The sequence below is a fragment of the Rhipicephalus sanguineus genome, chromosome 8 (genome assembly GCF_013339695.2).
Source record: "Rhipicephalus sanguineus isolate Rsan-2018 chromosome 8, BIME_Rsan_1.4, whole genome shotgun sequence".
Classification (NCBI taxonomy): Eukaryota; Metazoa; Arthropoda; class Arachnida; order Ixodida; family Ixodidae; genus Rhipicephalus; species Rhipicephalus sanguineus.
Window position 1 is genome coordinate 97093314 of NC_051183.1, and position 13034 is coordinate 97106347.

General features: G+C 47.8%; 1 protein-coding gene across 2 annotated transcripts in view; it reads right to left on the reverse strand.

Annotated features, from left to right (window-relative positions):
* The window catches only part of LOC119402231 (uncharacterized), a 134326-nt gene that overhangs the window by 65018 nt on the left and 56274 nt on the right, over nt 1-13034 (reverse strand). The window contains exon 1 of one of the 2 annotated variants that reach the window (XM_037669361.2): nt 541-676. The exons of the other annotated variant lie outside the window; for it this stretch is intronic. The gene's annotated coding sequence lies outside the window, so the exon portion shown is untranslated. Of the gene's footprint in view, nt 1-540; nt 677-13034 lie in introns of those variants that run through there. 2 annotated transcript variants of the gene reach the window in all.

Here is a 13034-nt window from a genome sequence, read left to right on the forward strand (position 1 = left end):
CGAATCACTGAATGCGCTCTGCCGATCTCCTTTGGATGAACGCATCGAGAATAGCTCCCGAGAAGTTGTGGTATCTTTTTCTTCTCCATAAATATCACGAGTATTGCCTGACCTTAACGCTGCCGCGTCCTCCAGCTTTAAATGGCGACGACCCAACTCGCTGCATAGCATATTCTTGGAGTCTTGGACCTAGTACACTGTGCATAAATACATAAAATACATATACAAGTAATATATATATATATATATATATATATATATATATATATATATATATGTCGGTGCGTTAGTGCACTTTTTCCTTTCATTCTTGCTCGAGTAAATCGATAAATAAATACAGAAGTAAAGAGAATGGCAAACTTAGAATATAGCTGAGCTAGCTGGTAGGTATTCATGTTAATAAGACATGTACGTGGAAACACGGACATATGATAAAAGTCGAGAGAGTGAACAGCTATCTCTCACGTAGACCACTACTCGCACTTTTTTGTTAGGTATGGCCTCTTACGTGGGAGTGCGCAGATAAATATTTGTGTGTACCTTCGGTTCCGTCGCTGTGTGATTTTTCAGTCATTAGCGGCGTTTCTGGTGTCTTGACTATCTCCGGTGTCCGTGTTTGCACGCCCTGTCTTTATAAAGGGCCCCTAACAGCCTCTGAAAATACAACAAACAAAAACAACAAGCGCGTTATTCTCTCTTGGCTTTTCTTGTCTTCTGTTGCACTTCGTGATGCCAGAACAGTGATTCACGTGACATCATCAGGGTACATACTCTCGACTGGCCCATATACGAGAAATAACAGTTGTGAATTGTCTCCCATACTGCTTTGCTATGTAGCCGCCCACCCGCTCTTGGTTCTCTCGCACGACTATTGTGCGCGATTAAATGATTTCGCTCCATTTTGTGCGTTTGCGACCGCGCATGCGGAGATAACAGACTGCAACCGACAAGCGCGAAATCATGATAGGTTCAGCGCTGAGTGCTGACATTGTACGTGTGCTTTATGAATAAATAAGTGGCGAGGAGATGTCCCCTGTAAGAAGGGTACTGAAGGCAAGAACGAAAACCAATGGAAAAGGCGCCGGATTATACTATTCTTCCAACCGGATGCACTCCTTGCAGCGGAGACGATGCAGCTTTCCAGGGAAAAGGCGAGCCCGCTTCGACGGTTTTTCTATATTTTTTATTGCGTTAGCCATTGTATGGACACTCAGGACAGGTTTCCACTCTCGCCGTCATGTTCCGTATAAACTCTAAATCCATAATATCGCTCCGCGTATTGTATGTTCTTCCCACGAGTAAAAGCTCGCGAGCGTTGGCAAGGAACATGGCTAAAGCACAGATGAAACAAGCTGGCCATTTCCGTCACACGGAGTAACATCAACCCGCGTGCGAGGCCTGCCGTCGATTGCTCCTCATGCAGAAGGAAACGCCCCGCCCGTCATTTGCTGGGCGCAGCAGCAGGAAGGCATGTCTCAGGAGAGGGACAGCGTAACTCGAGCAGCATCTTTGACAATAAGGGCGCCGTCGAGAGCGCTGGCACGCGCGCTATTTCGGCAGACATCCTCCAGCGAACGGCTCGTATACCTTCTACGCGCTGTGAGCACTGTGATCTCACTGCTTCGCACTCGGACCACTGATAAGACAAAGTGACTGAAAACCGCTTCTCTCCCAGGAGCGGCCGTATTGCCATACACCAGCGTTTTGTAGAGTTAAGTGAGGTCGGAGCAAAAAGAGTTAGCTGCTAGCCCTCGTTCATGTAACTTTACGGCGTGTAATTATCGCATTCACTGCTTCGCCCCCCTTCCCCCCCCCCGCGCTGCGCCGCCGCCGGTGATTTTGGGTCCGGCGCACATGTCTAAGTGAATGGTGTGCGGGGTGCTCGCGAGACAGAGCACCAGGCACACTACTTCGAAACTGAATTAAAGAACTCTGTATCTGTGTGTTCGTGTAAAGTGTATGCAACACAGTTTCTGCTAGTTACTGTTCAACTTCGTCGACGAGTAATTTCACTGCTCGGTTCATGTGGGCAGAGGAGATTAAGACGTTTGCGGGCATAACATGGCCGCAGCAAGCACAGGACCTGGTTGATTGGCGGAACATGGGAGAGGCTCTGCCTTGCAGTGGTCGCAGTCAGACTGATGATAATGATAATTTCATTGCTGACGAACTCATGTTTGTAATAACACGGACTCCCACATTGTCCAGCTTGATCTCAGCACGGTCAAATGTGTACATCAAACATGGAACACAGCTTCCTTGGCATTCCTTACGCACACTACCCATACAATTCATACTGCGAAATCGGGCCATGTTAGTCTTAATAATAACTGGGGTTTAACGTGCCAGAACCACGATGTGATTATGAGAGACGCCGTATTGGAGGGCACCGGAAATTTCGACCACCTGCGGTTCTTTATCGTGCACCTAAATCTAAGTGGATGTCCGCCGGAGTGTCAATGCCCATTGGGACAGTGGGCAGGGCACCACTGTGCAGTGGTGTTCTGAGCGTAATTCGCCAGGTTGGCTCTTTTCCGGGGGGGGGGGGGGGGCTCCAGTATTTTCGCCTACTTCGAAAATGCTAGACCCACGGCCGGGATCACACCCTTCTCCTTCGGTTCAGCAGACGAGCACCATGATCACTGTACCACTGCGGCGAACGCCAGCGATGCTGGACAACATAAGAAAAATAAAAAAATTACAACACGCTTCTGCGATTCGAACTTAAGCTGCAGCGATTGCGAGCGAATTGCGGGCACACACGCTTGACCGTCTCGGTCACGGCAGAAGCCGGCCGTCCAGCGATAAGATGGGCATTATCAAGAAAACGTCATTTTGGAACGCGTTTTTCGTCACGCCAAAATGTGATGGCAGGCTCAAATGAAAGTATGTCTTCCTACTACTTAGATTCCGCCTAGTTCTTTCAGACGGCCCGTTTTTGCCCTGAAAAACAAGGCGTCATTTTGGTAGCTTCAGTAGGTTCCCAGTCTTTAAACTTTACTCGTCGTGGCAACAGAATGGGAAGCCCCGATGTTCGCAGTGCCGCGGGGGCGTAGCCAGAGTTTTTTTTTTTTTTTTTTTGGGGGGGGGGGGGTTCAGCCATACTTTGTGTATGTTCATGAGTGCGTTTTTATCTGTGCGTGCATATATACACATGGCATTGTACAAGATGTGGAAGTAAACAAGATCGGATGCAGTAACCATAGAATGGTAAGATCTAGAATTCAACTAGACGTGAGGAAGGAACGGCAGAAGCTGATACGCAAGAAGCCGATTAATGAACTAGCGCTGAGAGAGAAAGTACAGGAATTCAGAGTTTCACTTCAGAATAGGTACGCGGCTTTAACCGAGGAAACCTACCTTAGCGTTGACGCAATAAATGATAATCTGACTAGTATCATTAAGGAGTGTGCAGTGGAAGTCGGGGGTACAGTCGTTAGACAGGACACTGGTAAGCAATCCCAAGAGACGAAAAACCTCATTAAGAAACGTCAAGCTATGAAAGCCTCAAATGCAACAGACAAAATAGAGCTGGCGGAGCTTTCGAAGTTAATCAATAGGCGTAAAGTAGCCGACACAAGAAAGTATAATATGGAGAGAATTGAACATGCTCTAAAGAACGGAAGAAGCCTCAAAGTTATGAAGACAAAACTTTGCATAGGCAAAAATCAGATGTATGCATTAAGGGACAAGGAAGGCAACGTCACAACCAATATGGATAGAATAGTTGAGGTAGCGGAAGAGTTCTACAGAGATCTGTACATCAGCCGAGACAGTCAGGGTGATAACCTAAGAAGCAGTAATAGAGCAGAGGAATCTGACATCCCACCAGTATTGACAGGAGAAGTAAAGAAAGCCCTAAAGGGAATGCAAAGAGTCAGAACAGCTGGTGAGGATCAGGTAACATCAGACCTGTTGAAAGACGGTGGAGACATTATGAGAGAAAAACTGGCCACCCTGTATACGAAGTGTATCTCGACGGGGAGGATACCATAATCTTGGAAGAATGCCAACATCATCTTGATCCATAAGAAAGGGGACGTCAAGGACCTGCAAAATTACAGGCCCATAAGCTTACTGTCCGTTGTCTGCAAGCTATTTAGAAAAGTAATTGCTAACAGAAAAAGCCGGCAGATCCCACGCATTGTGGGAATCGATGTAATGCGAAGCAGCCAGCAAAGAGCTGCATACATCGTCTTGTATGTCATTGAGGAAAATGCGTGTCATGGTTTTCATGTTAACTCCTATTATTTATGTTCGTCACACAGTAACGTCGCGCAATACCAATTTCGTGGTAGATCAAGCTATCGAAACGGCCGCCAGCGCTCCATGAGCGTGGCACGGAAGTCATGCTGTACATGACATGCGTGTCATGACTTTCATGTTAACTCGTGTTATTTATGTTCCTCACACGCTCACGTCGCAAGATACCAATTTTGGTGTATATCAAGCTAGCAAAACGGCCGCCAGCGCCCCATGAGCGTGGAACGTAAGTCATGCTGTGCATGACATGCGAGTCATGATTGTCATGTTAACTCGTGTTATTTATGTTCGTTACACAGTCACGTCACAAGATACCAACTTTGGTGTATATAAATCTAGCGAAACCGCCGCCAGCGCCCCATGAGTTGGCACGTAAGTCATGCTGTACATGACATGCGTGTCATGATTTTCATGTTAACTCGTGTTATTTATGTTCATTACACAATCACGTCACAAGATACCAATTTTGGTGTATATCAAGCTAGCGAAACTGCCGCCAGCGCTCCATGAGCGTGGCACGTAAGTCATGCTGTACATGACATGCGTGTCATGATTTTCATGTTAACTCGTGCTATTTATGTTCAATACACAGTCACGTCACAAGATACCAATTTTGGTGTATATCAAGCTAGCGAAACTGCCACCAGCGCTCCATGAGCGTGGCACGTAAGTCATGCTGTACATGATATGCGTGTCATGATTTTCATGTTAACTCGAGTTTTTATGTTCGTCATACAGTCACGTCGCGCAATACCATTTTCGGGGTATCAAGCTAGCGAAACTGCCGCCAGCGCTCCATGAGCGTGGCACGTAAGTCATGCTGTACATGACATGCGTGTCATGATTTTCATGTTAACTCGTGCTATTTATGTTCAATACACAGTCACGTCACAAGATACCAATTTTGGTGTATATCAAGCTAGCGAAACTGCCACCAGCGCTCCATGAGCGTGGCACGTAAGTCATGCTGTACATGATATGCGTGTCATGATTTTCATGTTAACTCGAGTTTTTATGTTCGTCATACAGTCACGTCGCGCAATACCATTTTCGGGGTATCAAGCTAGCGAAACTGCCGCCAGCGCTCCATGAGCGTGGCACGTAAGTCATGCTGTACATGATATGCGTGTCATGATTTTCATGTTATCTCGTGTTATTTATGTTCGTTACACGGTCACGTCGCAAGATACCAATTTTGGTGTATATAAAGCTAGCGAAACCGCCGCCAGCGCCCCATGAGTTGGCACGTAAGTCATGCTGTACATGACATGCGTGTCATGATTTTCATGTTAACTCGTGTTATTTATGTTCATTACACAATCACGTCACAAGATACCAATTTTGGTGTATATCAAGCTAGCGAAACTGCCACCAGCGCTCCATGAGCGTGGCACGTAAGTCATGCTGTACATGATATGCGTGTCATGATTTTCATGTTAACTCGAGTTTTTATGTTCGTCATACAGTCACGTCGCGCAATACCATTTTCGGGGTATCAAGCTAGCGAAACTGCCGCCAGCGCTCCATGAGCGTGGCACGTAAGTCATGCTGTACATGATATGCGTGTCATGATTTTCATGTTAACTCGAGTTTTTATGTTCGTCATACAGTCACGTCGCGCAGTACCATTTTCGGGTATCAAGCTAGCGAAACTGCCGCCAGCGCCCCATGAGCGTGCCACGTAAGTCATGCTATACATGACATGCGTGTCATGATTTTCATGTTATCTCGTGTTATTTATGTTCGTTACACGGTCACGTCGCAAGATACCAATTTTGGTGTATATAAAGCTAGCGAACGGCCGCCAGCGCACCATGAGCGTGGCACGTAAGTCATGCTGTGCATGACATGCGTTTCATGATTGTCATGTTAACTCGTGTTATTTATGTTCATTACACAATCACGTCACAAGATACCAATTTTGGTGTATATCAAGCTAGCGAAACTGCCGCCAGCGCTCCACGAGCGTGGCACGTAAGTCATGCTGTACATGACATGCGTGTCATGATTTTCATGTTAACTCGTGTTATTTATGTTCATTACACAGTCACGTCACAAGATACCAATTTTGGTGTATATCAAGCTAGCGAAACTGCCACCAGCGCTCCATGAGCGTGGCACGTAAGTCATGCTGTACATGATATGCGTGTCATGGTTTTCATGTTAACTCGAGTTTTTATGTTCGTCATACAGTCACGTCGCGCAATACCATTTTCGGGGTATCAAGCTAGCGAAACTGCCGCCAGCGCCCCATGAGCGTGGCACGTAAGTCATGCTGTACATGATATGCGTGTCATGATTTTCATGTTAACTCGAGTTTTTATGTTCGTCATACAGTCACGTCGCGCAATACGCGCAATACCATTTTCGGGGTATCAAGCTAGCGAAACTGCCGCCAGCGCCCCATGAGCGTGCCACGTAAGTCATGCTATACATGACATGCGTGTCATGATTGTCATGTTAACTCGTGTTATTTATGTTCGTCACACAGTCACGTCGCAAGATACCAATTTTGGTGTATATCAAACTAGCGAAACGGCCGCCAGCGCACCATGAGCGTAGCATGTAAATCATGCTGTACATGACATGCGTGTCATGATTTTCATGTTATGACTTGTCATTTACGTTCGTCATACAGTCATGTTACGCCATACCAATTTTGGTGCACATTCGATGAACCAAGCGACCAGGAGAGCACAAAGTCGTAGGCGGCTAGATAGATCGATAGATACGCTCAAAGTCGCAGAAGTTCGCTAAGAAATGTTTCGCATTTAAAAATACGACATTAGAGTTCAATCGACCAAGGGACCAGGCAGGATTTCGTACAGGCTTCTCAACAATAGACCATATTCATACTATCAATCAGGTGACAGAGAAATGCGCGGAACAACCAATCCCTATACATAGCCTTCATAGATTACGAGAAGGCATTTGATTCGGTGGAGACATCAGCAGTCATGCAGGCACTGCGGAATCAGGGCATCGACGAAGCCTATATAAACATAATGGAAGAAATCTACAGCGGATCCATAGCCACTATAGTCCTCCATAAAGAAAGCGACAGAATCCCAATAAAGAAGGGCGTACGGCAGGGAGACACGATCTCTCCAATGTTATTGACCGCGTGTTTACAGGAGGTTTTCAGGGCCCTAGATTCGGAAGAATTAGGAATAAGAGTTAATGGAGAGTATCTCAGTAACCTGCGATTCGCTGATAACATTGGATTGATGAGTAACGCGGGAGACGAATTACAGCTCATAATTACTGAACTGGATACGAAAAGTAGAAGAGTAGGTCTGAAAATTAATATGCATAAAACTAAGGTAATGTGCAACAATCTTGGCAGAGAACAGCGCTTTGCGATAGGTGGCGACACACTGGAAGTTGTAAAGGAGTACGTCTATTTAGGACAGGTAGTAACCGCGGAGCCGTACCATGAGAGTGAAATAACTAGAAGAATAAGGATGGGATGGGGCTCATTCGGTAAGCATTATCAAATCATGAATGGTAATCTACCACTATCCCTCAAGAGGAAGGTATATAACAGCTGCATCTTATCCGTACTTACCTACGGAACAGAAACCTGGAGACTTACAAAGAGGGTTCAACTTAAATTGAGGACGACGCAGCGAGTGACGGAAAGGAAAATGATAGGTGTAACCTTAGGAGACAGGAAGAGAGCAGAGTGGGTCAGGGAACAAACGGGGGTTAAGGACATCATAGTTTAAATCAAGAAGAAGAAATGTATATGGGCCGGGCACGTAGCACGTCGGCAGGATAACCGGTGGTCATTAAGGGTAATTGACTGGATTCCAAGAGATGGCAAACGCGTGAGGGGGAGACAGAAAATTAGGTGGGTAGATGAGATTAAGAAGTTTGTAGGTACAACGTGGCAGCAGAAAGTACAGGACCGGGTTGATTGGCGGAACATGGGAGAGGCCGTTGCCCTGCAGTGGGCGTAGACAGGATGTTGATGATGATGATATGCACTTGCAAAACTGAAATATTTCGGGGCGATTTGACCCCCCCCCTCCTTGTCTACGCCCCTGCAGTGCTGCATTTGTGAAGTGCGGTGCAGCGCCTAGAACGTGCCTTGCTAAGCACTTTTGGAAGTTTCATCTCTACGATTTTTGTCGCCGCAAAATGACCTTGTCTTATTGAAAACGAGGGATCTTCCAGCAGTGGCCGCTAGGAGCGCTGATTATCCAATGTCCCTGAAAGCTGTATCTGATTGCGTTGCGAAATCTATGCATACACAGACACGTGCTTAGTGCATTTCAGTTGGGGCGCGGAAAGGTTGATACAATATTCTAGAGGCCCCTTATAGAGCATCATGTTCTTTCGCCTTGCTCCTGCTGCTCTTGCGGCTATTTTCCTTACCTGTTATGGGAACGATGTTGTTTGCATATCGTATTATGTCAAAACCAACGTACGCGTATTTCCGCAAGCTTTTCAATATCGTAAAATACGGCCGCCTCAAGTGTTCGCAAGAGCCGCCACACATCTGCTAAGAAGAGCGCTATGCGTGACCGCAGTATGCGTTCCACCACACCACTTGTTTTCAGGCTGGAAGGTCACGGATAATATTCGAACGGCCGGCATTACACAAGATGTCGACGAGCGCATAGAGAGGAACAGTTTTTAGGGATCTTAATTAACGAGAATGGTTCGCCCTCAAGAAATAGTTGATATTGAAACATGCACTTGACTTATTGGTTACATTTTCATGGAGAAGCGAATTACAATTCTAAGGCGTACAAAGGCCAGACAGCGTAGCCCAGATCTCCCAAGATTGGAGTCGCGGCATTAACGCCTGTCCACGAAAGCACGAGTCGCCGCCTACGAGGTGAGCCTCCCAAGTTTGGTCCCCTCTCTTCTTCAAGACCAGTGGAGACCGTAAGGCCAGAAACTACTGCGATGGCCGCCTACGTGACGCCCTTTCCATCTCGTATCTTCGTGCAATTGCCTTGGAGACCAGTCATATTTATATGAAGTGCTGTGCTGACATAAAGAGCATGCCACCAGAATAAGAGCAGTCACGTATTCAAGATCCTAAACATAAAGTGCCGTAGTCTTAATAGAGAGTTTGAGAATTGGGGACCCAAGACGCTGGGCCCCCAAGCTGCGTTGAGCAGCTTGCTCTTGCGTTCGGATGATCAGCAGAGTTTGAGAGTTGGGCCAACGCAGGCTGCGTTGGGTCAAGCGCACGGAGCGCGACGCGTGACGAAATTTAAAATCATGCGAGACGCGGGCCATACTGCGCCGTGGCCCGGCTGCGTCTGTGTCTTCTCGCTGGTGGCCCAAGACGCCTTGGGGCCCCACGCCAGTTTTCAATTTTAGGGGCGTAGCTCCTCTTAGTCTAACCTTGTCACGTCTCCGTTGTCCGGCGTATCTCCCGGCAGCCGGCAGTAAACGGCAGTATCTGTCCGGTGGTGGTGGTGGTCAGAGTCGTATGGTGGTGTGCGGCGTGACCACCCTTACTGCGCATGCGCATACCCTCTCCACACACCTCCTCTCCACTCCCCCTTACCATTCCCCATGTCCTCTACCCCTCTCCCATACCCCTCTCCCCCTTCCCCTCTCCCATAACCAGTCTTAAAAACGGAGGGGGCGTGCACACATGAAGGCTCCCTAAAGACAATGCGCTGCGACAGTACGTGATATGTATCGCCCTCTCCTCTCCTACGCTTCCCTCCCCTCCCTATCTTGCCTCGTGGCGCCGACGCAGGCAGCGTCGCGAGGCAGCGTCGCGGCAGCGTCTTGATTGAAAAAACCGACCGCTCGCGCTGCACAACCGTTCACTGACCACCCCGTATATATATAGGCACTGGATTTTGACCTCCAAGGTAGTGCGTGTGTGCGATTTCTCCTGTGCGTGATTAAACAATGAAAATTCACAGCGTACATGTAAAATTAAAGTGGACTGCAAGTCGTCATAACTCTCATCGAACCTTTAGTATAAATTTATTTATTTATTTATTTATTTATTTATTTATTTATTTATTTATTTATTTATTTACATACTGCCGGCCTTCTAGGAAGGCCTTAGGCAGGAGTGGGGCAGAAATACACAACGCAGCAACACAGCACAAGCTCGAAGTATTGAATAGCGTTGTACAATAGGAAGAGAAAAAAAAATACATGAGGTAACATTCTGTGAAGCAATGACATTGGTAGAATATGCAAAACAACGAAAGGGAACAAATTACACGGCAGTCAGACTCGCATAGCACAAGGTACTCACATTTGAAGTATTTACATAGCACAAATTACTCACAGGTACTGACATTGTACTAACATAGCACAAAAGGTCCAAGAAAAAGAAAGAAAAAGAAGGTTTTACCATTTATTTGAACGCAGCAAAGTGAAAGCGATAGCAAGTAGGTACTACATGACGTTACGTGGCGCTTCAAGCGTAGTGGCGCTTACGCAGCTTCATTTCTGATAGCCTGCAGAAGAGAATCAATGTTGGGACGTTCTACCACATGAGCAGATAAGGCGTTCCACTCGACGATTGTCCGAGGAAAGAAAGAATACGTAAAAGTGTTTGTTCTGCACTCCAGCTCGGCCACCTTTTTTGCGTGAAGAGACCGAGTAAAGCGGCTAATGGCAGGTGCTATGAATGCGGATGAATCAACTCGTAATTTTTTGTGATAGAACAAGTAAAATAGCTTTAGCCTGTCATGACAACGCCTTGTTTCGAGTTTCTCTAGTCCTGCTTTCTGTAGGAGGTGCGACGGGGATATTATCCCACTGTAACTATTATAAATTGTCACGAGGCGTTCTGGGTGACCAAGCCCTCAGATGGTAGAGCCGAGCAGCGAGAGATGACAATCAGGACAACACCGAAACGTAGCTTTTATGAATAATCTCGTCGTCGTCTTCTCCCTCCAAACCAGATCCCCACTACCCATTATTTCCAGTACAGTTATCTCCCCCGGGGAAAAGAAGCCGTCCCGGCTACCTAGGGGTACGATAGCACAGGGGGATCATAGTAACGCTTTAAACGTTCTACATGCACAATTTCGCGGTTGCGACGACGCTTATCCGAAGGTGGTTCAAGAGGCTCCACGATATAGTTCACGGGAGATGTTTGGTTCACTACACGGTAGGGACCCTGGTAGTTTGACATGAGTTTCGGGGACAACCCAGGGGTCGAGGCAGGCACCCAAAGCCACACAAGCGAGCCAGGAGAATAGGATGCAGGCGCGACCGCGGCATCACGGTGGTGCTTCTGGCGCTGCTGGTCCTCTGACGTCAACATACGGGAGAGCTTTCGACACTCTTCTGCGTGTGCAGCAGCCTGGGACAGGGTGGTAGATTCCGAGGCATCAGGGCGATACGGAAGAATTGTATCCATGGTGGAGGATGGTTCGTGCCCATAAAGCAGGAAGAAGGGGGAAAATCCTGTGGTGGCCTGCGTGGCGGTATTATAAGCATATGTGACAAATGGGAGAACATGGTCCCAATTGCTATGGTCAGATGCGACGTACATGGCCATCATGTCACCAAGAGTGCGATTGAAGCGCTCAGCCATCCCATTAGTCTGCGGGTGATACGCAGTTGTTGTACGGTGAATGATACGGCATTCTTTGAGAAGAGCTTCTATGACGTCGGATAGAAATACACGCCCTCTATCACTCAGTAATTCTCTTGGGGCTCCATGGCGAAGTATGATGTGGCGCAGAAGAAACGAGGCAACATCACGCGCAGAGGCGCTGGGCAAAGGTGAAGTTTCCGCATAACGCGTAAGATGGTCGATGGCCACGATAACCCAGCGGTTGCCGTCTGAAGTGCTTGGTAGAGGGCCATAGAGATCGACGCCTACGCGATCAAATGCACGTCCTGGGCAAGGCAGAGGTTGCAGCGGGGCAGCTGAACGACGAGGAGGATCTTTGCGGCGTTGGCACGCGAGGCATGAGAGTACATAATGACGGACGAATCTGTACATCCCACGCCAATAATAACGAAGGCGGAGGCGTGTGTAAGTTTTGAGTACCCCTGCATGCGCGCACTGTGGATCATCGTGAAACGCCGCACAGAGATCCGAACGGAGATGCCGAGGGACCACAAGTAACCATTTGCGACCGTCCTGGAGGTAGTTACGGCGGTATGACAGCCCATCGCGAACGGAAAAGTGGTGTGCTTGGCGACGTAATGCACGGCTGACGGGGGGTGCCGATTGGTGTTGCAGGAAGTTTAGCAGAGAAACAATCCATGGGTCCTTCTTCTGCTCCAAAAGCATGTTCGTTGCAGATATGGACGACGCCGATAACGGCACGTTAGGTGAATTAGTCTCGCTATGTAGAGGAGAGCGAGACAAGGCATCTGCGTCGGAGTGTTTTCGGCCGGAACGGTAGCGTACTCGAATGTTGTACTCTTGGAGTCGAAGCGCCCATCGAGCTAGACGACCGGAAGGTTCCTTTAAAGAAGAAAGCCAGCACAGGGAATGGTGGTCGGTTATCACGTCAAATGGGCGGCCGTAGAGATAAGGTCGGAATTTAGTTATGGCCCAAATTATAGCCAAGCATTCTTTTTCTGTTACAGAATAGTTGGATTCAGCCTTCGTGAGTGCGCGACTGGCGAAAGCAACGACATACTCATCGAAGCCAGCCTTTCGTTGGGCAAGAACGGCGCCAAGGCCGACACCGCTGGCGTCCGTGTGAACTTCTGTCGGAGCGCTGGGGTCGAAATGCCGTAGGATCGGAGGAGAGGTCAGGAGATGACGCAGCGTATTAAACGCGGCCTCGCAACTTGGTGACCAGGTTGAA